Source organism: Protopterus annectens, chromosome 3.part0, assembly GCF_019279795.1.
Source record: "Protopterus annectens isolate FY-2018-M chromosome 3.part0, PAN1.0, whole genome shotgun sequence".
NCBI lineage: Eukaryota > Metazoa > Chordata > Ceratodontiformes > Protopteridae > Protopterus > Protopterus annectens.
Window position 1 is genome coordinate 625439288 of NC_056731.1, and position 26785 is coordinate 625466072.

Sequence of the window (26785 nt, forward strand, 5' to 3'; positions counted from 1 at the left end):
GTGTAAGGCCATTAAGGTAACTGTAACAAAAAGGTGCACCCAAACATGAAAACATCATACACATATGACATGCATATGTGTATTATACCAGCAAAACATCTATGTTGAAATTACAGAGGTCACACACATATAATGCAAAACTACTGTGAAACATGCTTACAGTACATTATAATTACAGTGATGTTTGAAGCAAAAACAGTACCATGGGAATGCACCATGCAGGCACCATGATGTGGTGATAAACATCAACAGGTGCAACACGCCTGCAAAAATGTAATTTCAGTGTAACCCATGTTCAGTGTGCACAAATCTGTGGAAGTGTGTCAGAATAATCTCACAGTAGATGTGCATGACAGTGAACTTGTAGTAGTACTGCAACATATAAGTGCTCTTTAGAGAAACATAGACACTGTCTTGTGAATATGAAATAGATCTGAACAATGGCTCATGTCAATTTCACTGAATATTCCTACATGTGGACAAGGTAAGTGTTATGCACATTACACAAAGGTGATATTAAATGTATGCATGGAGGCATATTGCACAATAGTAGTGCATGTAGACACCACATGCTTCTGAGGTACATAAGGTACGACAATGGTAAAGCACTAGAATGAGTCTGATAATCTACAAAGAAACTCAGTGGCAACACAACACTACAAAATGATAAAAAAATAATAATTTTCCTACCTCAGATGCATATGCCATTACTGCAGAACTGCATGAAAGAGATGAAAGAGATGAGACGTTAAAGTAAGGTTCCATCTACTTGAGCTTGTAGCTCAAGTGGATGTAAAAAGATCCCATGGCACCAAGAAAAAAAAAAAAAGAGTAGGGAATTTCGCTGACTTCCTGGCCAAAATTTCCCCAAGTAATATAAATACCACCTCAGGTCTCCCTTGAAAAGAGGCCACTACCCTAGTGAGACTAATAAATGAATGAATGAATGAATGAATGAATGAATGAATGAATGAATGAACAAAAATGACTATAGAGAGCATACAGTACACTATGGGGAAAGGCACACTCATGTCATACTCCATCAACAGTGCATGCTGTTACTTGTACACACTCTATCAATATGATAGCATTGTTGACATATACAGGAATCAAGGGGCACTGTATGTATTTGCAATCAATCAACCATGACCATATGGGAACATACATGCAACAGATGGAGCTTTGCAAAATCAATAACATTAACCTTCTGCAGGTATCAATGGAAAAAAATCCTAGTGGCAATGAATGCAGTGTAGGAGTCTGTGAAAGGACACATATGTTATGTCCAGGAAGGACAATATATCTTCATCTGTTATGTCCAGGAAGAACAATGTATCTTCATCTGCTATGTCCAGGAAGGGCAATGCATCTTTCAGCAGACAACTGCCATGGGTACAAGTGCCATATGTTTAGTTGGCTGCTATTTTGGTCGATAGCCAGAAGTGCAGGGTTGTTTGTGCACACTTCCATTTTATAGAACAAATGTTTTGTTGGATGCTTGCTTTCTTAAAAAGGTAAGTTGGTTATATACTAAAGAGTGGGTGTTTGTGTGTGTGTGTGTGTGTGTGTGTGTGTGTGTGTGTGTGTGTGTGTGTGTGTGTGTGTGTGTGTGTGTGTGTGTGTGTGTGTGTGTGTGTGTGTGTGTGTGTGTGTGTGTGTGTGTGTGTGTGTGTGTGTGTGTACATGCATGGTAAGTGTCTATTCTGTCTTGTGTAATGGTAGTGTTACAGGAAGGGCTTTTTAAAAGTTAAGATGCATGTTAGGGTTAGGGCAGGGTTGAGGTTAGGGACAGCATATATTATGAAGCCCCCCTGCCCACCTTAGTAATGTGTGGTAACCTTAACCTTGCCCTTAACTTTAAAAAATCCTTTCCCATAACACTACCTCTATTCAGATAAATTTGAGCAGATTGTGGTTGAGTTATGAACTGTGTATCAGAAAAGGAGATTTGTTTCCTTTTTCGATTTACTGAAAGTCATGTCAGTGTGATGTTTGCATCATATAATGAATGTTTGACATTTCATAGTGCATGTTTTGTTTGTCAATGAAGTGAAACGTTGAGCATTCGTTATATAACCTATGGGTACTTATGAGCTATAATGTGAAATGTGCTGCACAGAATACATATGGAAAGCATGACTGCCATATACAGTAATGGACACAAATATATGCAAATATAATCAAGCACACCCTAAAGCATGATGAACCCATGCTGGCAACATTACATGAATGAAACACACAAACTATACCTACTGACCAAAGGCCCCCTATTTGTTGGTTTGGATGTCATGCATGATCTCTGGAGTAACCTCCTGGAAGTAGTCATACATGGCCCATGCCCAGTGACAAGATCCTGGATCTGGTCCATCAGGTCTTCTGGTGGAGTTCATCATTGACAATCAGTTGGAACAACCAGTTCCAGTAGTTCTGGCCTGTTGTCATCATTGTTGCAGCTGTTCAATCCATCCTCAGAGTTCAGTTCTGCTAGCAGTGAGCATGCTCTTCTCCATCATCTGCCAATGGGTGGGCTGGCTCATGTTAAGAACTCTGTATCATGGCATAAAAATGGCATACAATGATGGAAAATGTTATTGCACTGTCAACAGATGTGAGAGCTCCTTTTATTCTGGAGGAACAGACATATGTACAGTCCTGAGGATCCCATGAGCATGATGCAGAAATGTTTTGAGTCATGTCCCATTTTCAGTCATGATGTACCCCTTCTGCAATTTGCAAATACCTCTCAGTGCATGTCACCTTGAAACTGTTGAATATACAGGCAACCACAGTAAATGAACAACATACTAATTGCAGCAATAAATTACAAAAAAAAAAAAAAAAAAAAGGATGCATCCAACATCCATCCTATCATAGAAGCAAGGATAAATAACCTTACATGCTGGAATTATCTTATACCATTCCTTAAAATATACAGATTTTACACTGTGCTTTTGATAATGTGCTTGCTGTCATGATTAATGTCTGTCAAACAGAACAATACTATAACTGTACAGTGCAACAATTCATGCCACCCCCAACACGTGCAACAGTGCACTGTCAACATCCACATACAGAAATATAGTACAACATGCAGTGAATCACAACATGCTTATGTTCACTAAACACACACACACACACACACACACACACACACACACACACACACACACACACACACACACACACACACACATATATCTTCTTCTTTCTGCTTTTCCCAGTTAGGGGTCACCACAGTGCATCACCTGGCCACTCATGATTGGCAGTGGATTTTTACAATGTCAGGTTGCCAGCCCGGCACCCAACCATCCACAGAAGGCACACACATGTACACACTCATGTCTAAGGCCAATTTAGGGTGTCCAATCCACCTACAGCATGTCTTTGGGAGGAAACTGGAGCACCAGGATGAAATCCATGCAAGCACAGGGCGGACATACAGACTCCAACCAGAAGGCACCCCAGCCGAGAATCAAACCAGAGAACCTCTTGCTGTGAGGTGGCAACACTAACCATATATATATATATATATATATATATATATATATATATATATATATATATATATATATATATATAAAACTGTACAGTGCAACAATTCATGCCACCTCCAACATGTGCAACAGGGTTTCTATTATGTTATCAAAAAACATGTTCATCGAACCTTATTTGTCGACCAATATGCAGCGGAACACTAATCTCCGAATGGCAGGGGAAAAAAATGCTTGGTTGTCATCATGGATTTGCTGTTTTCCTCACTGTAGTGTGATCTTGGAGTTGGTATATTTAGTTAGAGGGGCTGTGGGGGTCAAAGCCCCTCACTTTGTAGGATTTGAAAGTTTGTTTTGCTTTTGTTTGACCAAGCGATTTTTTTCCCCTGGAAAAAAATTCGCTGAAGTGGCGAGTTTCTCTGTATATTGGTCGACAAAAATGTGTTCAATGAACACATTTTTCGATGACATAATATAGACCCATATATATATATATATATATATATATATATATATATATATATATATATATATATATATATATATATATATATATATATATGTGTAGATATGTAGATATATATATATATATATATATATGTAGATATATATATATGTATATATGTAGATATATATATATGTATATATATATATATATATATGGGTCTAGGACTATTCGCTGAAAGCACATTTCACTGAAAGCTCAATTCACTGAAAACACAATTAATTGAAGCACATTTCACTGTAAGTTATATATGGCCTTTTCCCCACTGTAGTGTGATCTTGGAGTTGGTATATTTAGTTAGGGGGGCTGTGGGGGTCAAAGCCCCTCACTTTGTAGGATTTGAAAGTTTGTTTTGCTTTTGTTTGACCAAGCAATTTTTTTCCCCTGGAAAAAAATTCGCTGAAGTGGCGAGTTGGAGATTAATGTTTTCTCAGTATGTTGGTCGACAAAAATGTGTTCAATGAACACATTTTTCGATGACATAATATAGACCCATATATATATATATATATATATATATATATATATATATATATATATATATATATATATATATATATATATATATATATATATATATATATATATATATATATATAGGTCTAGGACTATTTGCTGAAAGCACATTTCACTGAAAGCTCAATTCACTGAAAACACAATTCATTGAAGCACATTTCACTGTAAGTTATATATGGCCTTTTCCCCACTGTAGTGAGACCCTGGAGTTAGAATATATAGTAAGGGGGGGTTGCGGCGGGCATAGCTCCCCACATTGGAAGCTGTGGGGGGCATAGCCCCCTCACATAGTTTGGATATATATATATATATATATATATAAAAAGACCGAAAAGCCGCCGACCGGTAAAAGCGTAGACACGAGTGATTTGCAGTAAAGTTTAAACGACCGTGATTTGCCAAGGGCGGGAAAGCGCGACAGAATAAGCGTGTAATCGAGCGCGGATGACCACCGGCGCGCGGTGGCATGTGCTACAGTGACTGTTCGGGTTAGGCTGTGGGAAGGTAGGTGTGTGTTGGTGTTGGTGAGTGTGGAGTTGTGTGAGGGTTAGTGTGTGTAGTGAGGGATAGTGAGGTAAGTTAGGGTTAGTTGAGTTGAGTTTTAGGGGCAGGTAGGTGAAGTGTGCAGGTAGTGTGTGAGGAGGTGGCTAGGGAGGTGGAAGGGAGGTAGGGTTTAGGGGTTAGGGGTAGGGTGGGGTGAGGTGAGTGTAGTGCAGGTAGAGGACCTTAGGGTGGGGGTGGGTTAGCTGCTAGTGGGTGTATGTGTGAGTGTGTGTTTACGTTGATTGTGCGGTGGTGTTTATGGTGGTGTTTGTTTTTTGCGTTGTCGTTTGTGTGTGTGTCGGGGTTATCTGGTGTGGTGATTTTTTGTCGTCGAAGTAGCGTTTCGGGCTTATATATATATATATATATATATATATATATATATATATATATATAAAACTATATATATATATATATATATATATATTAAGTTTAGAAAAGAGTAATTTATTGAAATGTGTATAGTTCAAAATATTTAAAATAGGTGGGGGGGTTGCCCCCCACATCCCCCCTTGTGATATATTCTAACTCCAGGGTAGCACTACAGTTGGGAAAAGGCCATATATAACTTTCAGTGAAATGTGTTTCAGTGAATTGTGTTTTCAGTAAATTGAGCTTTTAGTGAATTGTGCACAGTCAAATGTTTTCAGTGAAATGTTCTTTCAGTGAATAGTCCTAGACCCATATATATATATATATATATATATATATATATATATATATATATATATATATATATATATACACACACACACATATATGCAATCTTGTACATAAGCAATAACCACAAGAGATATGACATCATCTAGACCACCTGTACAACACAATGGCAGCTGTCTCATGTCAGTTATATAACAGAATGTCAGTCTAACAACCAGTCATCTAGTCCGTGGTGTAGCATGTATACAGTACAAACTACAGGGATGTTGGTATGTTGCTAATGATATGACCATAACAATCTTATTTTATATGGAGAGTTGAAGCAGTCACAATATTTAGTAGGACTGTACATCAGTTAGTGTAAAGGAATAAAAGTTTCACTTGCTTATGGGCTACTTTCTATGCCAAGGTTACAGAGTTTGAATCTGTCTAAATGCATATGGCTTGTCTGTAACCTTGAACAAGCCATTTGCTTCTTTGCTGTTATTGAGACTACACTCTATAATGTTCTCTGGGTATTGTGCAACCCTGAACAAGCCATTTACTGCTTTGTATTGAGTCTACACTTCATAACATTCTACAGTTCACAAGTAATAACCACCGATGAGCCTTGGATGACATGTGTACTGAGCATTTCTGCAATAAGTAACAATGTTTGTGCATTTATTACACAGAAATTGGATGTGGGGTAACACGTACGATACCCACTACCATAATATGTACACATTATCAGCACATTATTAAACATATCAATACTATTCACCAGTGAAGCACATAATTCATAATGTATATATAAATAAATATATATATATATATATAAATATATATATATATATATATATATATATATATATATACATATACATGACAAAGCACAGAAATGGATATTAACTATGTGCCATACATCTCATTAACATAACCTACACCTGCCATTCCAAATGTCTGTCTAGAAACAGACAACAAAAGGTTTATCACATAACGCACACAGCATATGTTAGTAAATGGAAAAACCATTACAGACTACTACTATGACGAAAAATGATAACCCAGCAATATATGCATTTGAAAATGATATATACAACCAACACACACAAATGTAAATTACTTTTAATGAACAAACAGAAGGGTCACTATAACAGTACAGTTTTTTCCTTACTTGAGACAAAGCCTGGTCAACCCACAAACAAATAACAGAGATAACCAGTGACTGCATCACTAACAAAAAAATATATATATATCCTACCACACATACACAACAAAACATAGGAGAATCTTGCTTCTGTAAGAAGCAGTCCATATCAAATGACTGTCATTTACATTGTGTCACCAAAGTGTAAATGAACATGGTGTGGACAGTATAAACTGGTTTATGAAATGATGACCTGCAATGAAAGATGTCTGCATTATTAGTTTAAATCTGTTATGATATGGGTAAACAGAACCTGTGGTGCTTGATGGGAAAACAGGCATATACATTTGCATATGATTATAATCACAGGATCCTCTGACTTGATATGACAAAAATGAAAACAGAACACATACATACAACCCAACCCTCTCTCTCCATACATTGCTGCTCCAAGCAATGCATCCTGTCTGGTTCTGCTAGAAGACACAAAACAAGACAACTGTTACAAGAAAAGACATATGATCGATGCACTTGTTTGTCTTTTTGGCTTTTCCCGGTTAGGGGCCGCCACAGCGGAACTCCGGTCCACTAATGATTGGCAGTAGATTTTTATGGTGCCCAATTGCCAGCCTGACACCCAACCTTCAGCAAAGGCACGCCCATTCACACATGTCTTTCTGAGGCCACTCGACCGCGGGGAGGACATGCAGACTCCACACAGAAGGCACTCCCCGCACTCCTCCCAGCCAAGAATCGAACGTAGTAAATATAATTCAGCAATACACTCATACAGGTATGTACAGCAAAATGTAATTAATTTCTGTTGTTATAGCCATGTTATAATAATTTTGAATTTATTAGCAGGGTTATCAATCCAGGCAGGAGGGTTAGTATAATGATTAAAGTCTTAACCTCACAGATACAAAGTACAGGGTTTGATTCTGACTTCTGGTTATTGGCTAGACTTGTAAAAATCTACAAACTAATGGCATAGCATTTGTCCATAAACCAAAAAAATATATGGAATCCAACAAACATATATCGCAGGTTATCAGGTATGCGTGCTCTGTAATTAATGATAGGCAGCTGTGAGCCTATATGGTCACCTCCTACACCACGGGATCATCCAGCGTACTATAATATGTGACATCTGCTTAGAAGATGCTAGAATAAAACCTATGCACACATCCTTCTCTAATGTGAAAATCCAGAATCCTAACTACTGCATTGCACACTATGCACAACTGATAAATATGGGCTTATTGTAATGACTTGTGCCAGACGTTAACACTCATTTTACAACCAGTAAAGATAAGCATTTTTGGTTTTGCAGTCATGCACAATATATGAAATATGTATATGTATATAAATATACACTTACATATTTATTGACAGAGGAACTAATGCAGATAGATATATCTAATAGCAGTATTAAAATGAATATGCATTAACAAGTGCACTTTCTCTATTTATTTAAAATCTGAGCATGTGTTAAGGCGCAAAGATGTGTATGTCTAAAAAGTGATATATTTATATGCTGAAAAATACATCATACCTATACATGTCATACAGGAGAAAAATATGTATACCTTCATGTTCCCCACTACAGATATCTTATGACTTATCTAATACCTGAGTATAAATATGCATACATAGATGTATTGCTTTCTCACGCATGCACACACACACACACACACACACACACACACACACACACACACACACACACACACACACACACACTTGATGAAAAACACAATCTGCATAATTTCTTCTTGGAACTATATATGCTATATTCCACAGTGGTTTCCCTTCCATAAATAGGTTCATAGGTCTGTACTAAGCTAATGGCCCTGGGGCTTTTACAAGCCTAGCCATAGGATTACTCTGTCGAGTAGAGCCACTGGAGTTATCCCCGGAGTGAATTTTCTATTTCCCATCCACTCATCAAGATTTCTCTTGAAGAGAGTCAGCGAGGTGCTCTGCTTGACATGTATGGGAAGTCTATTCCATAGCATAGTCAGTCTCTGGGTTATGAACCTGTCCCTCCAATACATTCTGTTGATTGTTGTAATGAGGTTGAGGTCTCTGGAGCATGTGGTGTGGAGGGATTGGGATTTCTTTAGATGTAGCATTTCTAACAGAGCTGGGTCAGAAATTACTTTGTAAGTCAAGCAGAGATTACCTCTAAGTAAGATATGAGACAGAGTATAGCTGGAGTTTTTTGAGTCTGGCCATACAGGACAAGTGTTTAAGGCCTAGGATCCTCTTTATGAGAGACTTTTCTGGCCTCTCCAGTCGTTCCAGGTGTCTAGTGAGGTACATTCCAAATTGGGCATTGTACTCGATGACTGGCCTAATGAGGGAAGAGTAGAGGGGAGGCAATGACCTCTTTCTTCCTGGATGCAAAACCCTTAGTAATGAGATGTGCCACATAGAAGAACCTTCTGACCACAGTGACAATGTGGTGATCAAAAGAGAGGTTGCTGTCAACCTGTGTTCCCAGATCTCTTATAATGCCTTTTGTGTTCAGTGGATTACAATCAATGTGGTAATTCATGGGAACCGGGTTTTTCCCAAAGGTGACGATGACACATATTTGGCATTGAGCTTAAGGCCATGGTTCTGACAGCAGTCATTGGTCACAGTGAGGCCATTCTGTAGGATGTCTACATCACTTGGGGAGTTAATAATAGCTCCCAACTTGCAATCATCTGCGAACTTTGTCAGCCAGAGTCCCTTTGTGTTGGCCTGGACTTCAGAGAAGTAGATACCAAACAGGAGAGGACCCAGGACTGATCCTTGTGGGACACCACTCGTGACTACTCGGCAGTCTGACTTGGAGTCAGCTACTTTCACACTGTGAGTTCTATCTGTGAGCCAGTTTGCAACCCACCTAGTGATATAGGGGTTGATGCCTAGCTTAGTGAGATTTTATATGATTCCTGAGTGGGAAATGGTATCAAAGGCCTTGGCCAGATCAAGGTAGGCTGTATGAACAACATTGCCTTCATCCACAACTCTGGTGACTGACTCAAAGAAGTCGACCAAGTTGAGCAGGCATAATCTACCCTTCACAAAACCAAACTGTGTAGGAACCAGAGTTTGGAGATTCCCCTATAGCCTTGTTTATTAGGTCCATGATGATGTGCTCCATAGCTTTGCATATCAGACTCATCAGGCTAATGGGGCGATAGTCCTTTGAGGAGGGAGAGAGGGTAAAGTTGGCACTGAATCTGTCAGCCAGTATATTGGGAATATCTGTTGGCTCAGTATAGGAGGAACCATTGTGCAGTAGCTCAGAGCAAATCTGGGTATTGCCATGGAGAGTCTTTACATAACTATAAAAGGCCTCGTGGTTTTCTTTACTATCTGTGCAATTATGTTTTCATAGCTAACTTTACAGGATTTGATGAGGGATCTCAAATTTTTATTGAGGCTGATAAAGGAGTTTTTCCAGTCTTGCGACTTCACCTTATTCCGTATCAGTTTCCTCCTTCTGTTGTAGAGTTTGTTTACGGCAGGGGACCACCAGACTGGGTTCCTTTTTTGAACGAGAGCATCTTGGTTCTATTGGGTATGGTGAGATCCATGCATTTGTGTACATGTTCGTAAAGTGCATTGGTATATGATTCAGCAGTCATGCAACTATTCTCCAGTTGCATATGTGCCATGAAGTTAGCCACCTCTGTTTTTAGGAACCCAAAGTTAGCTTTGGCGAATTTTTCCATGGTGGTTACCTTTGAGGGGGGTGGATATGGATTTCCAAGGTGATTATTTTGTGGTCGGATCTAACCAGGGAGGAGTTGACTACTGGTATAGAACAACGGTCGCCCATGTTAGTAATGACCAGGTCAAGGATGTTGCTACCTCTAGTAGGGGTAAGAACCAGCTGGTTCAGGGCATTGAATTAATGAATTCCAGGAAATGTTGGGCAACTGTATTGGTACATGAGTAGTTTTTGCATTTAATAGAGGGGTAGTTGAAGTCAGTTAGTATGAGAATGTTAGTTGGACCCTAATATTCTCCAGGGTGCTTAGGAACATGGAGTGTGAGTGTTGGGACATCGACATGGTTGGGGACTTATAGCAGGTGATGACCTGAATTGCTGTCTTACCCAATGTTAGCTGCACCTGAAGTATCTCTGATGCTTTATGTTGGGCTACCAGTCTGGAGGTATGTGCATCCTTTATGAATATGGAAACACCACTGCATTTGGAGCTTTGGTGCAAGTTCTGGGGCCAAAAGCTGTGGAATGAGTTATAGCCTGGCAGTGCAAGGGTGTTTTCTGCTGCCTTGAACCAGGTCTCTGTTAGTTACAGCACAAATGTCAATGCTGTCCATTTTAAGGAGTGCTTCAAATGATTGCATTTTGAGGTTTAGACTTCTAGCGTGGAGCAGCATGACCCTCAGATTGGATTTGTTTGTAGCTATTACAGCGGTAATTTGGTCTTTGGAACACCGCATAAAAAAGGCACTATAGGGGTGGCAGGAGCCTTGGCCAGTATCCGGAAGCCCAGGGGTGACAGATATAGGTCACCTGTGGCAAAGCATTTAGGTCTGTCAATGATGTCATCCCAAGCAGACAGATACTGGGTCCCCTTAAAATGACACCAGAAGCTTAGCCAATTGTTGAAATCAATCATTTTCTGCTTGTACTGTGATATCATTCTGGGTGATGGTAGGATGCTGCTGAGGGCTAGGGTCATACCCACCTGGGCTACATAAACTGAGAGCTCCTCCATATCCCATTTCATGTAGTCCAGGGAGGTGCATCTCAGGTCATTCACACCCACATGTACAATGACAGAGTCGTATTTGTACCTGTTGTTGAGGGACCTGAGTGAAGGCGTTATGTGATGGATTCTGGCACCTGACAGGCAGCTGACTGTTACTTTCTCCTTATTCAACTTAATGAGTAGGACATCAGTGCGCCTCACTATCGCATCACCTATGACTAGCGTGTTCAGCATTCTGTTTTGCCTTAGGGGCTTTGGTTGAGTGCACACTGTTTAGGAGAGTTATGTGTCTTGTGATTAGTGTTGTGTTATGGTGGTCAAGTGCGTTTCTGCTGTGGAGATCTCTGCTGTTTGGGTAGATTTTTATTGAGAACCTCCACAAAGGTGGGTGTGTGGTTTGTGATTTTATCTGAAGATAGTGCTGGTGTGTGTTCTGGAGAGCTATGTGTCCCATGTGGTGTGGTGCAAGTGTTGACCTTCCCCTCTTGACCAGCTATTTTGGTCTTGGCTGGAGAGTGCAGGGCTTCTAGTTTGGATATATAAGTGCATCTCTTGCAAGTCTGAGGGTTGGGAGGTAAGAGGAGAGGGTTGTCGGTGTACATGAAGCAGTTACTACATTGCATCAGGATGCCCAAGTTCACCAGGTTAATAGGAGAAAGCACAGGGAACTGACGTTTAGACATGCCTGGAGGGGTGGACATTAATAATAAGTACTGGATCTGTTTCCTTGTAGAACATTTAGTGCTGGTAGCACTTTTGTGTGCTGCAATAATTGCAACAAGAAGTCTGGTAAAGTTCTAGACTAATAAGCTAGTAAAAGTGCAGGAGAGGAGAGAACTAGCAGATCTAAGGAAAAAATTGAGGAGCAGACTTTGGCACCACTCAGAAGCTTACAAACAGTCCTGGATACAGCAAGTCTGTATCTGGATTAGACTAGTTACAGGAAAGGCAGGAAACAAGCACAAACATGGGTTTTTAAACCAGAAAGTTGAGAGAGATGGAAAAACTTCCCAAACGGCCAATAAACTACTATTTCTGGGCCAGAAACCACTCCTCTTGTGGTAGATAGGCTACATAGTGCTTACCAATCCCACTGATAAGCTAGAAGGCTTCCCTCCAATATAGAATGGTTTGGGGGGCTCAGAAACTTACAAACAGTCCTGGATACAGCAAATCTGCATCTGGACTAGACTAGTTACAGGAAAGGTAGGAAACAAGCTTAGAATTTTTTTTTTTTTTACAGAAAAGCAGCTAAAACAACACTAAAACAATTCAAGTGCAGTGCAAGCTAGCACACTTGAGTGTGTAGCAGTATAGGATCAAATACAGTTTAAATAAATGCAATTTATTCAAACTGTATTCTGAACCAAATTCAATTATAGTTTTATTCAACTGTGAACAGTTAAAAAAGTGCCAAAAAATATATTTCTTAGCTGAGAAGCACACTCAGTCCGAACACAAGGAGATTCTAGCAAAAAATTATTTTTTTTAGTAAAGTGGAAAGGGAGAAAGCAGGAACAGAAGAAAATTCAAGGTTAAGAACATAAGTGGCCTGGCCTTCTCAAATGTTCTCTCTGTATTAGGTAGAAAGAGCTAATGACACTAGACTGGGAGGAATGTCCCAAATCAAATTTACAGTATAGGCGGGCAACTGCAAAGCACCAAGCTTTATCCACTAAATGAAAGTTACAACTACTAGCTGTAGCCAGTAAATGAAAGTTTTAAACAGATAAAGGAGCAAGGAGACTCTAGAGAATGCTTTTAGCTACACACAAATCAGTTATATGATACCTGACCAGAACACAGAAATCTCACAAAAATGCACAGAAAAGCACAGATAAAGCACTCACAAACAGAAAAAACAACTCTTGGTATGAAAAAGCAGTTTACAGTTAAGTAATTCAGTAAAAAAGCAATTAGAGTAATGAAACAGTATCTAGCAATGAAAAATACAGTTAAAACAGTATAAACAGTAAACAAATGCAGTGAAACAGTAAAAAAAGCTTTATAACAGTGCAAAATGTAGTAGATTGTCTGTATAGCACAATTATAAGTATTAAAGAAGTTCAATTCAATGAAATAAATGTAAGAAATAACTTATTCTGCTCTTGGAATCTTAAGGAATTTCTGCTTTGTCCCAGTGATGAATCATCATTCCACAGCCTGGTAAATGCCATATATGCCATATAAATATAAAATGTATAAATTTGTGTTTATATATATATATATATATATATATATATATATATATATCTATTGAAACCTAAATACATATATATATATACCTTTAGCAGCCAAGAGTAAAGTCCAAATCAAGATATCCAGCGAACTGATGCCTCAAGTAAAACACACTTAATAATACAAACAAATAAAAAAGAGGCCAAAAGCAATGTTGTAAGTTATAAGTAGCACAAATTTCCCAAAGTCACCAATACACCTCTGTTGACTATTCCTCATAGAACAACCTTTAGGTTCAAAAAGCCAAGTGCAGTAAAATCCAAGTGCTATTATCTTGTGACTCTCTAAAATGTGCCTAAATCCAATATATAAACAAAAATCCTTTACTCGGCGTGTTTTTAGTGTGCGCTGCATTTCTACACATGGTCCGTATCAGTTCCGTATCCGTTCCCGGTGATTTTTTTCTATTCGTTACATAAAAAAAAATGAAAACAATGGGCTATGTATATGACATATCTAGTTTACACAGTTACTATCATAATTGATTGATCCAAACAAACAAAAAAAAATGTCGTGTCCGGTCCGGTGCTTAAGTGTGACTGAACTGATCAACACACACTGCGGAGAGAGACCACCCATTTACTGGTTTCAATCCCTCCTAGAAAAATCGAACCGGCATGGTAGTATATATATGTGTGTACATATATATATATATATATATATATATATATATATATATATATGAATAGATGGATAGTAACAGACATGTATATTTGTAAATGTGGCTCTTTTGTGTGTGTGTGTGTGTGTGTGTGTGTGTGTGTGTGTGTGTGTGTGTGTGTGTGTGTGTGTGCATGTGTATATATATATATATATATATATATATATATATATATATATATATATATATATATATATGATTCTAGGACATTTCACCGAATGCATATTTCACCGAAACTCATATCACCGAACACAAATCACCGAAAGCACAATTCACCGAAACACATTTCACCGAAAGTGGTATATGGCCTTGTCCCCACTGTAGTGCGACCCTGGAGTTGGTATATATAGAAGGGGGTGGGGGAGGGGCGGACTCCCCCACATATTTAAAGTATATATCATGTTTGGATAAGAGTAATATATTGCAATTGCAAATAAGCCTGTATATAATTTAACACATTTAAAATATGTGGGGGGCGGTGCCCCCCACACCCGCCCTAGTATATATTCCAACTCCAGGGTCGCACTACAGTGGAGACAAGGCCATATAATACTTTCGGTGAAAGGTGTTTGGTGAATTGTGTTTTAGGTGAATTGAGCTTTCAGTGAAAAGTGCACACATTTAACTTTCGGCGAAATGTGCATTTGGTGAAATGCCCTAGATCCATATATATATATATATATATATATATATATATATATATATATATATAGAGTAATACCTCAGTAGGTCAACACATCCCAATGTTGATATCAAGAAAGTCGACTGCAAAAGGTTGACATAAGCAAAAGGTTGGCAGTTGTGTGACATTGACAGTCCCTGAGTGAGGGAATAATCCTTTTCCCGGGGGGGTTGTATGATCTTTGAGTTAGTATATGTAATTACATTTTAGGTTCATAGGTTCATAGGTAGGTACTAGGCTATCGGCCCTGGGTCCTATACAAGCCCAGCCAAAAAGGTACCCTGGCCTTTGCCACCCAAGAAAATTATTTTCCTGTGCCACTGTCGAGCAGAGCCGCAGAGGTGATTCCCAGGGTGAATTTTCTATTTCCCATCCAATCATCAAGATTCTTCTTGAAGAGTGCTAATGAGGAGCTTTGTTAGATATAGATAGGTAGTTTAATCCAGAGTATGGGAAGTCTCTGGGACAGGAATCTATCCCTCCGGCATGTTTTGTTTATTGTGGTGACCCTAGAGCGTGTAGCTCGGATATATATATATATATATATATATATATATATATATATATATATATATATATATATATATATATATATAGATATATATATATGGATATATATATATATATATATATATATATATATATATATATATATATATATATGCATTTATCTACATTCACACAGACACACAGACACACATACACACACACACACACACACACACACACACACACACACACACACACACACACACACACACACACACACGCACACACACGCATACACACACACACACACACACACACACACACACACACACACACACACACACACACACACATAAATAGAAATATATTTAAAAAAAAAAAGTATATATATATATATATATATATATATATATATATATATATATATATACGGTTTACTATCATAAATTCGAAAATCAAAATAAAACGTGTCTGAATTTTTGAATTTATACATCGGAAATGAACATTTCCGTATGTCCCTAATGTCGAAAACAGCTGTGTAATGTCGAAAATGTCGCTCGCGACATTTTCAACAATACACAGCACTCCCACCTGTCCTGTAACTCCCTACCTAACTAGCCTAAACACACAGTTATGCAGGGGGGCAAGCCCCCCTGCACCCCCCACACACCCCCAACTTAATATTCCAACTCCGAGATCGCAGTACAGTGAGGAAAGTGATGTATTTCCCTAACCGCACTGTAACGCGATCCCCTCACATGAGCGAACATTATAATTGCGAATGCGCAGTCCATTCGCAATGATAACGTTCGCTCACATCACCTGTTGTTCGAATACTTCATAGCCGTGCAATTGCACTTCGGCATTGTGATGGTAAACCATATATACACATGTACATACACAAATTTATCTGTACACATACCAATATAGAGAGGAATATAATACACAAGCATTTTAATTTTGTTTTTTACTATGTTGGTATGGAAAGTAATAATTATAACTATGTATCTGTTGTCAACATGAAATATATGGAACTGATAAGATACATAATAGCAGACCTGATTGGAAAATATATATTGGCTAACTTCTACAGAGTAACTAATGCAGAGGCTGTTATTGAACCTACTGACACACAACTTTTGCTTTATAGCTTTGTTGCTTTACTGGTTGAGCTACCTTTGCAGGGGCTTTACTTTAACCTTGTTTCATAGTAGTACATGCCATAAGAGCAGTATACTGAAATGGCATGGAAAACTACTTATTTTATATAATTGTAAGTTGATTTTGTGATTTTTTTCCCCCAGGAAAAAATTTGCTTAAGTGACCATTCGCAGTTGTTGTAGTTCAATGATTATGTGTCGATCATTAGGTGTTCGGGTAAGTGACATTTCGATTTGCCAATATACACTACATATATATATATATATATATATATATATATATATATATATTATAGTGAGAGAGAGAGAGAGAAATGCTCTGGAATTGTAACTTATTCAGATTTTAAATATGGTGTAATGAGGCTGTAGCAGCCCACTAGGGAACATCATAGATGCCATATACATGTAAGTGCATTAGCTAATATTGGGCATCTGTACCAAACTCTGAACACTTATGGTGAACTATTGGCTGTTGCTCCAGAATCTGAGAACTTACCTGGATGCAGTTCAGAAACATTCAATGTTAATGAAGCTCATTAATTATGCATGGTACAAATGGTATTTAAGTCAGGTGTGCACCTATGTTCTCATACTATAAGGTATATTCACATGTGTTAGGAGACAGTGAGTTAAGGGAAAAACACACTACCTGTTTGTATAAATTCTGATATTCCAGCTCATGAATCATGTATAGATACATACTGTTGTATACTTTCTTGGGGTTACTGCTGGCATTCACTGTGGTTTTTCACACTTCCTTAGTTTTTGTATAATTGCCTGTAATTATGTTCCCCTAATATTGTTAGAAACACTAAGGTTATTTTCTTAGAATATGCAGGATGTAACACGAATTCCTGCTTCATTGCTATTTTGCGGATATTGATGGAATCCAAGTTAATTCACAGACACTGCTTGTTCAACTGTTACTGTGCATTGTAGCTTACATATATTGAAAGACTGTGAGTGAATCTGCAGAGACTGGATTGTACATACTAAGTTGGTTAAGATCTGTGAGCTACAATGAGGACTAGAAAGAAGGTAGGCATAGGCTTGGGAGATTCTAGAGTCTTTGGTGGGGAGTTTTTAATTTCTAAAGAGCAGACCAAGTTTTTTGTGTGTCTTTTTTATGCAATGGTGAACATGTTGGTCAAATTTGAGTTTATTATCAATGATCACACCTAGGAGCTTGGTTTGTATTGCAGCATTAATGACAATGCTGCTAGGAGATGTGATAGCAAAAGTAGGTTTAAGATGAGTGAAGGATTTTAGGAGGAATAAGAGAAGTTTGTTTTTTGGTATTGTGTATGACTTGATTATTGATAAGCCAATGCTTGACAGAGTTGAAAGGGTTTAGGGTTAAGCTATGAAGGTCAGAGATATTGTCAGAAATGGAGATGATTGTAGAATCATTTGCATATTGTATAAGAGAAGAATGAGAACAGGAAGTGCAGAGGCAGTTTGTAAAGATGTTAACTTGTAATGGACCTAGAATGGAGCCTTGAGGAGCCCCATCTTGATGGGGAGAAAGGGAGAGAAACAGGAATGTCATTTTACAGACTGCTGTTTGATAGGTAGATATTGTGTTACAATAGCAGGTGTTCATATCTGTCATGTGCCTACTAGTAGCTAAGCCATGTATTTGTGCTATTACAGCAGTTCAATGTGGCATGCTAGTATTGCACACACATGTAAACATCAGATGGTATACCTGTGTTAAATCTGACACTCTATACATATTTTGCCAAATCATTTACTTCACCACACCTTGCACATACACTTTCCATTTGTACCTTCCATACATCTGTACTGTGCAGTACAAGTTATTAATTCTGGCACGTGCATTCAGGATGATATATGCTTCCATACATGTCCTGACCTTAGCGATTCTCTGATAATCATTCCATGGCTGTTGCTACATACATACCTACTGTGTATTGCCATACTGCACTACTCATGTATATAAATAATTCCTGTTATTGACCACATATGTGAAGTACAATGTCGTGTACTATAATGTTATAGGCCATGACAGTCCTGGATGGTATGACATGTATGCCCGTTGTTAGACATGTAGATTTAGTGGCTCATATTTCCCTACTGTTAATATGAAAACTACACTATGCATGATAGCATCATGTCAGACACAGAAAGATATTCTTGTCTCATGTTTGTTATGTGTGTGAATCATGTTTTACATCCCTATATATTGTTCCTTCTGATATATTACACCCCCCATAAATAACTTGACAGTCATACTCACTTTGCTGTGCTACATACACACAGTCAGTCGATCCATGCAGACTAGAACCCTGACCATTAACTGTTTTAGTGACATGCACAACGTGTCTCATATACATTTAAGTATGGCCATAGCTGGCAGTGAGCCATGCCTACTATCCTCCATGTCAGTGCACATTCACATGTATTCTGTTCATTTGTACAAATAAGTGTTCCTTGAGCAGCAGATCTCATCTTTGTACAATATGTCTGATGTTCTCCATGGACAAATTCCAGAAGCATTACTGTAGCTGTGAGCTGTGTTGATGTCATGGGGGAATCACAGGGTACACATCACTTGTTTATTTATGCAATTGTGTATACCTGCTATCATGACTCAAAGTTCTGAGTCAGATCATACCATGTTGCCTGAGCTACAACATACAGCTGTAGCCTTTGTCACCCATGTCTGGATGTTCTTACCTTTGTGTCCCCCTGATCATCCTGTGAATGCACATTGTTCCACTTTTGATATCTAGGGTTCTTGTAGTAGATCATCTACACTATATTTAGATATAATAATATTGTGCAGCATGTTCCACATGATGACCATTTGTGCAGCCATTTTTGGCGTTTATTGCAGTACACCACTGGATGTGTACAGATATCTGAGTCATGATTTAAGCATGCCAGTCACTCACTCCATGGTGTTGTGTGCCACAGGGTGAACTCTATAAAATGCGTCTTCATAAGGTATAGATGGGGCCCTGAATGGAGTCATAAGCCAGGGTTCCACTGGATAATAGCAGTCATCTGCTGGAATAAGTGTACAGACAATTAGACACATTGCTTTATGGTAACATCACTTGAGAAAGAAGATATTACTAATGCATAGTAGGACTTACCGAGTAGGATCCTCTCAGGGATGTTGCTCCCTTGGAAAGCAGACCTTAAATCACTTTCACACCACATGGTGGCATCATTGACACTACCAGGTTGTGTGGTCATCACATGAATAATGAGGCCATTTGCAGAGTACACTACCTGACAATTGAGTAATGGGCAGTCTTTTCTGTTGATGAAATGCTCTGCATCTTCAGATGATTTTTTTTTAATTAGCACATCAACACAATCCTTTGCACTGAGGACATGGGGAAAGTCAGCAATGACAAAGAACAATTCCATGGCAGTCTGTGCTCCCAGCATGCTTCCAGCAAGTGTATGAATTCATCCACATTGTGGCACATAACTACCAGGAAATGCCCTAGTATGCATCCATCAGTTGTCTGGGATACTCCTACTGTATCACCCATATGCCGCTGGAACATCCCAGAGACCAGCATACCCAAATTCATACACACCTTTGGTACTACCAGATTGGATTATCCCACAGACTGCATGAAGACATGGGGTGCACACATCCTACATACAGCCTGCACCAGCTCTCTATTTATTCTATATTTATCAATTATTTCCTGGTCAAAGAGCTGGCTTAACTGGAGTCTGTCTTGATGCCCTGCTGCCTGTCTGCCTGCTATTATGCATTTGAAGATTATCCTCAAATATAGCTTGTAAGCCCCTGGCCTGATGAACTGCATTCACTGCAGCTTGCATTGCTTTGATTTATTCTGTGGAATTTACATGATTATGTTGGAATAAAGTACACATTGCTATGTTTGAAAAGTTGCTCTAATGGCCTCCCCTGAGTGCTTTGGATGTGTTGGCATACTGCTGTGTTGCATTTTATTGTCTTTAGTACCATGTGTTATGATTCAGAATTTGGTGGGCATGTGTGAAGTCTGCTATTACCCTACACTGAGTAAAATATTACTTGTGCATGATTTTTGCTGGTTCTTGGAATCTTGTTCATTAGTTCTCCAAAATCCCTCTATTTCAGGTATTTATGTCTATCACTGATGAAAAGGGAAAGGAGATTTCCATTTCCACATGTGCTAAAGTGCACTATGGCTGGAGGCTTATTCACTTTTTTCTGAATGTTTATTCTTAATGTATACAATTCAAAATGCCTTGATATTTATGCATAGTTTACATAGCTTTCCCCTGATTGTATTATAATGATATCTGTGCATAGTTTATATATCTTTGCCCTGATCGTATTATAACAATATTTATGTATAGTTTACATAGCTTGGGTATAAGTTAAGATGGCTGGTATTCATACTTATCTGCACAGCAGCACGAGTTGCACAGCACCAATGTACTGTGTGGTTGAACCTTTTTGTGATCTGTAATCCTGCGCCTTCTTACTAGGGGGAATTTGTGTGATAATGACTTGCTCAGCTAAGTGGTTCTGGACCAATCATTTGAACCTTATTTGTGTGGATTATGAAACACAGAAGGTCCTGCAAGTCCACAAAATGATAAAACCCCCCTTTAGACACACACACACACACACACACACACACACACACACACACACACACACACACACACACACACACATACAGACATGCACACACACGCCCTCGTGCATGTGCACACACACACACACACACACACACACACACACACACACACACACACACGCACACACACACACACTCAAACATACACACAAAAAACATGGTTCCACTCTGTGCAGCTATATACAGATACCTACTTGCAGTTAGTTTGATAGCTGTCAAATGAGGTCATAATAAGATGTAATTTGACAGGTACTTTGACAGTTTTCAAATTAACTAGCCTGTGATGCAATAGGCATGTGTTATTAGATCAAACTAGACATCAAAGTGGACAGGTAGGCAAATTCAGGACTATAGCAGTGACCAGGGAAGGAGGGTTACAAACACACAACTTTTGTGTATGTGTTTATGAGTGTTTGTGTTGTACATACACATATGTACATTTTTAATATCCACAGCATTTGCCTAACACTACTTGTGTGCTTTGTTTTGTGCATTTCATTGCCTTGATTGTTTGAAATCTGCCTTTTTTTTTTTTTTTTTTTTTTTTTTTGGGAGACTTGCTATATTTCATAACATTTCCTCTACAGTATTTTGCAGTATTTTTGTAGGAATTGATGATGATAATTGCTTCATGACCTGGTCTTGATTTATGGGTGTTGAATCCTTGGAGCATGAGGTATATTTTGGAATGCCTGGTAAACAAACCAGGAAATGTTGCATAACATCACAGGTGTAACACTTTATCCAAGAGCAGCAACGTTTTCTCAGTGGTGTTTACAGTGTACTAAATATGTTAATATTTTGCCAATTAACACACACATGTTTTCAGTGCTGGGAACAAAAAGTTAAAGTAATAAAACTAATTTATTTACATCATAACTATCTCTTGCTGCCCTAGTACACACAAATTGCAGTTCCACTACAGTGGAATTAATCGTGCACTTTTGTAAGAGGGACATAAACACATTATGTTTATTAGTTGTTAATGGACTGTGATGAAATAGGCAAATGTTGGTACTTGCTTGTTTCATCAGACAGCTGTACTTACTACTTTTTGTTACAGCTCTAGTAAATGAGGAAAATAACAAATGCATGTTCTGAATTTGAAACAAAATAAGAGCTGTTCTACATTAATGTTCAAGTTAAGTAGCTTCATTTTTTTTCTTCAGCATGCATGCATGATTTGGAGGCCAAGTTAGAGACATTTAAAACAGAGGGCAGTAAACAGATATAAAATGCCCCTGTGAAATGCCCTCATAATGCTCAAAGACAATCTATGCAGAAACTTGAGGGGAAAGACTAGTTGCTTTTAAACACAACAATATCCATCACAACAAACAAAAGGGCCCATGACAAAAAGGAGATGTGAGTAAAATCTAATCTAGTTCTATGACTGGCTTACAGGAGAACTCGATGGAGAATTTATAGTGGTTATTATCTACCAAAACTTGCTAATGACATTTATTAGGTCCTACAGTGGCAGAGAAAACTAGGGGGCCTGAAGAAGAAGAAGAAGAAGAAGACACAAGGCTGTGGATCAGGAATGCTCCATAGCTGAAAGGCAAGACACAGAGGGTTGTGCTAAGAGGGATGACATCAGAATTAAAGTGATAGTGGAGTTCAACAGGGGCCAGTTGTAATTTACTCCTTGAAGGTTGGGCATCGGGCTGGCAACTCGGCACTGCAAAAATCCACTGCCAATCATTAGTGGACCGGAGTTCCGCTGTGGTGACCGCTAACCGGGAAAAGCCGAAAGACATTACTTTTTTGATGTGTTTCTTTGAAGCATAACAAAGAGACTGGACAACAAGATCACTTTCAATTATGGCACAAAGATATGTGAAGCAATGGGAAGGGAAAAGAGTTAAGGGACAACAATGGAAATATTGACCGAGAGGAGAGAAAAGGGTCAATTTAGGTTCACTACAGAAATAAGTGCAAAGTACTGCAGTTTGCCCATAACTACAGTAGTCTCCTCTGTCAGGTGAAGAAGTAGAACTGACACCATTAGAGCAGGAAAGGGATACTGGGTGTCAATCACACCTGTATTGGACTGATAGGAATAGAGGGAAAAGCAGTGACAGCAGCAGCAGCAAACAGGATTATGGGGTATTTCCTAGGGGAGCTTGTCTATAGAACTACAGAGGTAATTCTTCCACTCTACAGGGCCATTGTCAGATAAATATTTTGAATGTTGTATGCAATTCTCTAGGTCTGGAAAGCAGAATGATTTCAGAGGAAAGACTCCAGAAGGCAGTGTGGGATGGAGGGGAAAGATAAACTGAAAGTAGAGAAGCTAGAAGTATCCACACTAGTGACAAAAAGAAATAATGTGGACATGGTATAACTTAAAAAAAAAAGTCATATGGATGTGAAGGGATCTTGCAGAACAGAGACAGCAGTGTGGAGGGCAAGGTTGCAGAGGTAGCAGATTCCGGAGAGATTATCTGCTCCTGGATTACGGAGAGATTATGTGCTTCTGGATTATGGACAGATTGTCTACTTCTGGATCCCAAATGTAGGTTTTCATGCTGTGGGTCGAGGACCTATAGAGCAGCTGAAATAGGTGAGAGGAGAGATAAGGATTAAGTGGAGGCAGTATAAAAACACTTTTTATTAGCATTGTGTTGTCAAGCAAATGTAGTGTAATGTGACTAGTGTCCATTTATCCTTTGACATGGGTGTACTTACAGCCATTTATAAGAAGTTTTCTCACTTTCAGGCTTGTCTTATCCAATTCTAATCCCACATCAGTTCTCACTTTCAATAGGCCTCCACTTTTACTCTGACTTACTTGCTCACATGACATTGCATGCAGATGAGGTTCCAGTCATTTGAGCCAGACTCATGTCAATCTAGTGACTGCCATTTTTTTGACTGCAAATAGAGTGAAGAATTTCTGTCAAAATACCTTTCAGCAATAATGGAAAACATTTATCTGCAGGAAGGCAAGCCCCCTGCACCACAAAAATTATATTTCATAGGCTGAGGTTGTAGAACAGAAGAAGAAAGGGAAAACTCCAATATTACCAAAAGATGTTTCAGCAGAATTTATTCAATGTATCAGCTGAAGAAGTAATGGCTATAGATAGAGTGACCACATTCCTTAGGGCCCACTCTCCACTCTTATCTGACTTGCTGTTCATGATACCAACCTTCCGAAGCTGCCTCTACTATAGTCTCATCTGACTTGTAAGCTATTCCTCCTGTCTGCACCACTTCTGAAGCTCTGTATTTTCTCACTTGTGCTTTTGCATTAAGCACCCTGAAAGGCAAGCACTGCCACATGACTCATTGGTCCCCCATTTTTTCCTTTATTCTACTGTCCTGTATTCCTCATTTTTCCTTCCCTTACTCTGTCCTGTTCTTTAGTCCTCTCTATAATGTGTGTATGTAGCAATCATTCCCCTCCCTTCTACATCTGCCACATTTGCTATCTCCTAGCTAGCTATCTCAGTTTTGAGCTTTTTTTCCTCAGTTGCACATATTTTGTTCTTGCATCCCTGTCTTCTGCTCTGGCAATGCTATTCTGTTTAATCTCACTTTTCTCTTATGTCTCCTTGGACTACATGTACCCAGGTGCTGTTCTCTTCCTGTGTTTCTGTCTGCAGACAATATACACAGGCTCTGAAATGCTCTGTCATCTTGTACATCTGAACTACTTCAAGTTCCATCAGCACACTCCTCCTGTAGGCGCTCAACCCCATATCCTTAAGTCAGACAACTGCATAACACCTAAAATACCTGGCCAAATTTAAACTATAAAAGCACTATATATATAAATATAAGTAGTGATATTCATTGAATTGATGTTAGATCGATGTACTTAGCGTTAACCCAGTAATATAAAAACGCAAATGTTACACCCATCTGCACATGCACCAAGGTCATTCTATGGAAAATGCTAAAGTAAAAAAAAATGTTTTTTTGCAGAATGGTAACACCCCCTGTGCACTCCCTCTCTGCTAATTGTATACACTGACTCTGTGGTTGCATGATCCCTGGGGAATTAGCCTTTAGCATCACCCAGGGAATCATCATTTATCACTCAGCTGTTGACCATATGCAGTATAGACCAAAGTGGGTTGACCATGCGCAGGTCGATCTTAGCCATGATCAACCAATGTAATGGAAACTACAAACACACACACACACACACACACACACACACACACACACACACACACACACACACACACACACACATACACACACACACACATATTTGTCTATACCTATATATATATATATATATATATATGAGTCTATGTCATTTCGCCGAAACTCCATTTCGCCGAAAGTTTCTGACATGGGTCCAAATCACCAAAAATAGTACTGACAGTGTATATGCCCTTTTCCCCCACTGTAGTGCGATCTCAGAGTAAGAATATTAATGTAGGGGAGTGGGAGGTGTAACACCCCCATCTACTCAGGTTATAAACTACTTACTTACCCTTTTCATAGGGACTGCACAATATAAAACAATACTATGCAATATTAAACTGTACTGTGTGGGGGGGCTATAACCCCCACACCCCCCTACTTTAATATTCTCACTCCGAGATCGCACTACAGTGGGGGAAAAGGGAATATAGACTGTCAGTACTATTTTGGACGAAATGGATTTTTGGCGATTTGGACCCTGTGTCAGAAATTTTTGGTGAAATGACACTGATCCATATATATATATATATATATATATATATATATATATATATATATATATATATATATATATATATATATGAAGTTTTTCTTTTTTTTGCAGGAAGGCAACCCCTCGCACCCCACAGAGAACCACCTAAATTATATATACCAATTCCATGGTCACACCACAGTGGAGGAAAGGACAAAAACCCTTAAAAAGTGAACAAACATCTTGCATGATTCAACAGATTGTGGTAAAAACTCACTGTAAGATTAACATTTTTAAGTCTATTGAAAAGGTGGCAGAAACAGACAAATGCAGTTTCTGAAAAACAGAACTGGAAATAGTCGCACATCTCATTGCTGGGTGTGATACCCTCATGGCTGAGGATTTGTATACTGAAAGGGGCAGTAATGTGGCAAGACATTTGCAGTGGGGATTGTAAAATCACTACAATACAGACTTAGCTGAGAAGCACTCGAAACACGAACCACAAAGTATTACCAATAATGAGGTTCAGGTCACATGAGTTCTCCCATTACTGACAAGTGAGAAAATAGAGGTAAGAATACTAGTCCAAAAGAAAGGTCAAAATTAGAGCTAATCATTCATCTTGCTACACTCAGTGTTAGAGTGTGTGATGTACTGAGAGAAACAAAGTCATAAAATACCAGGATCTGC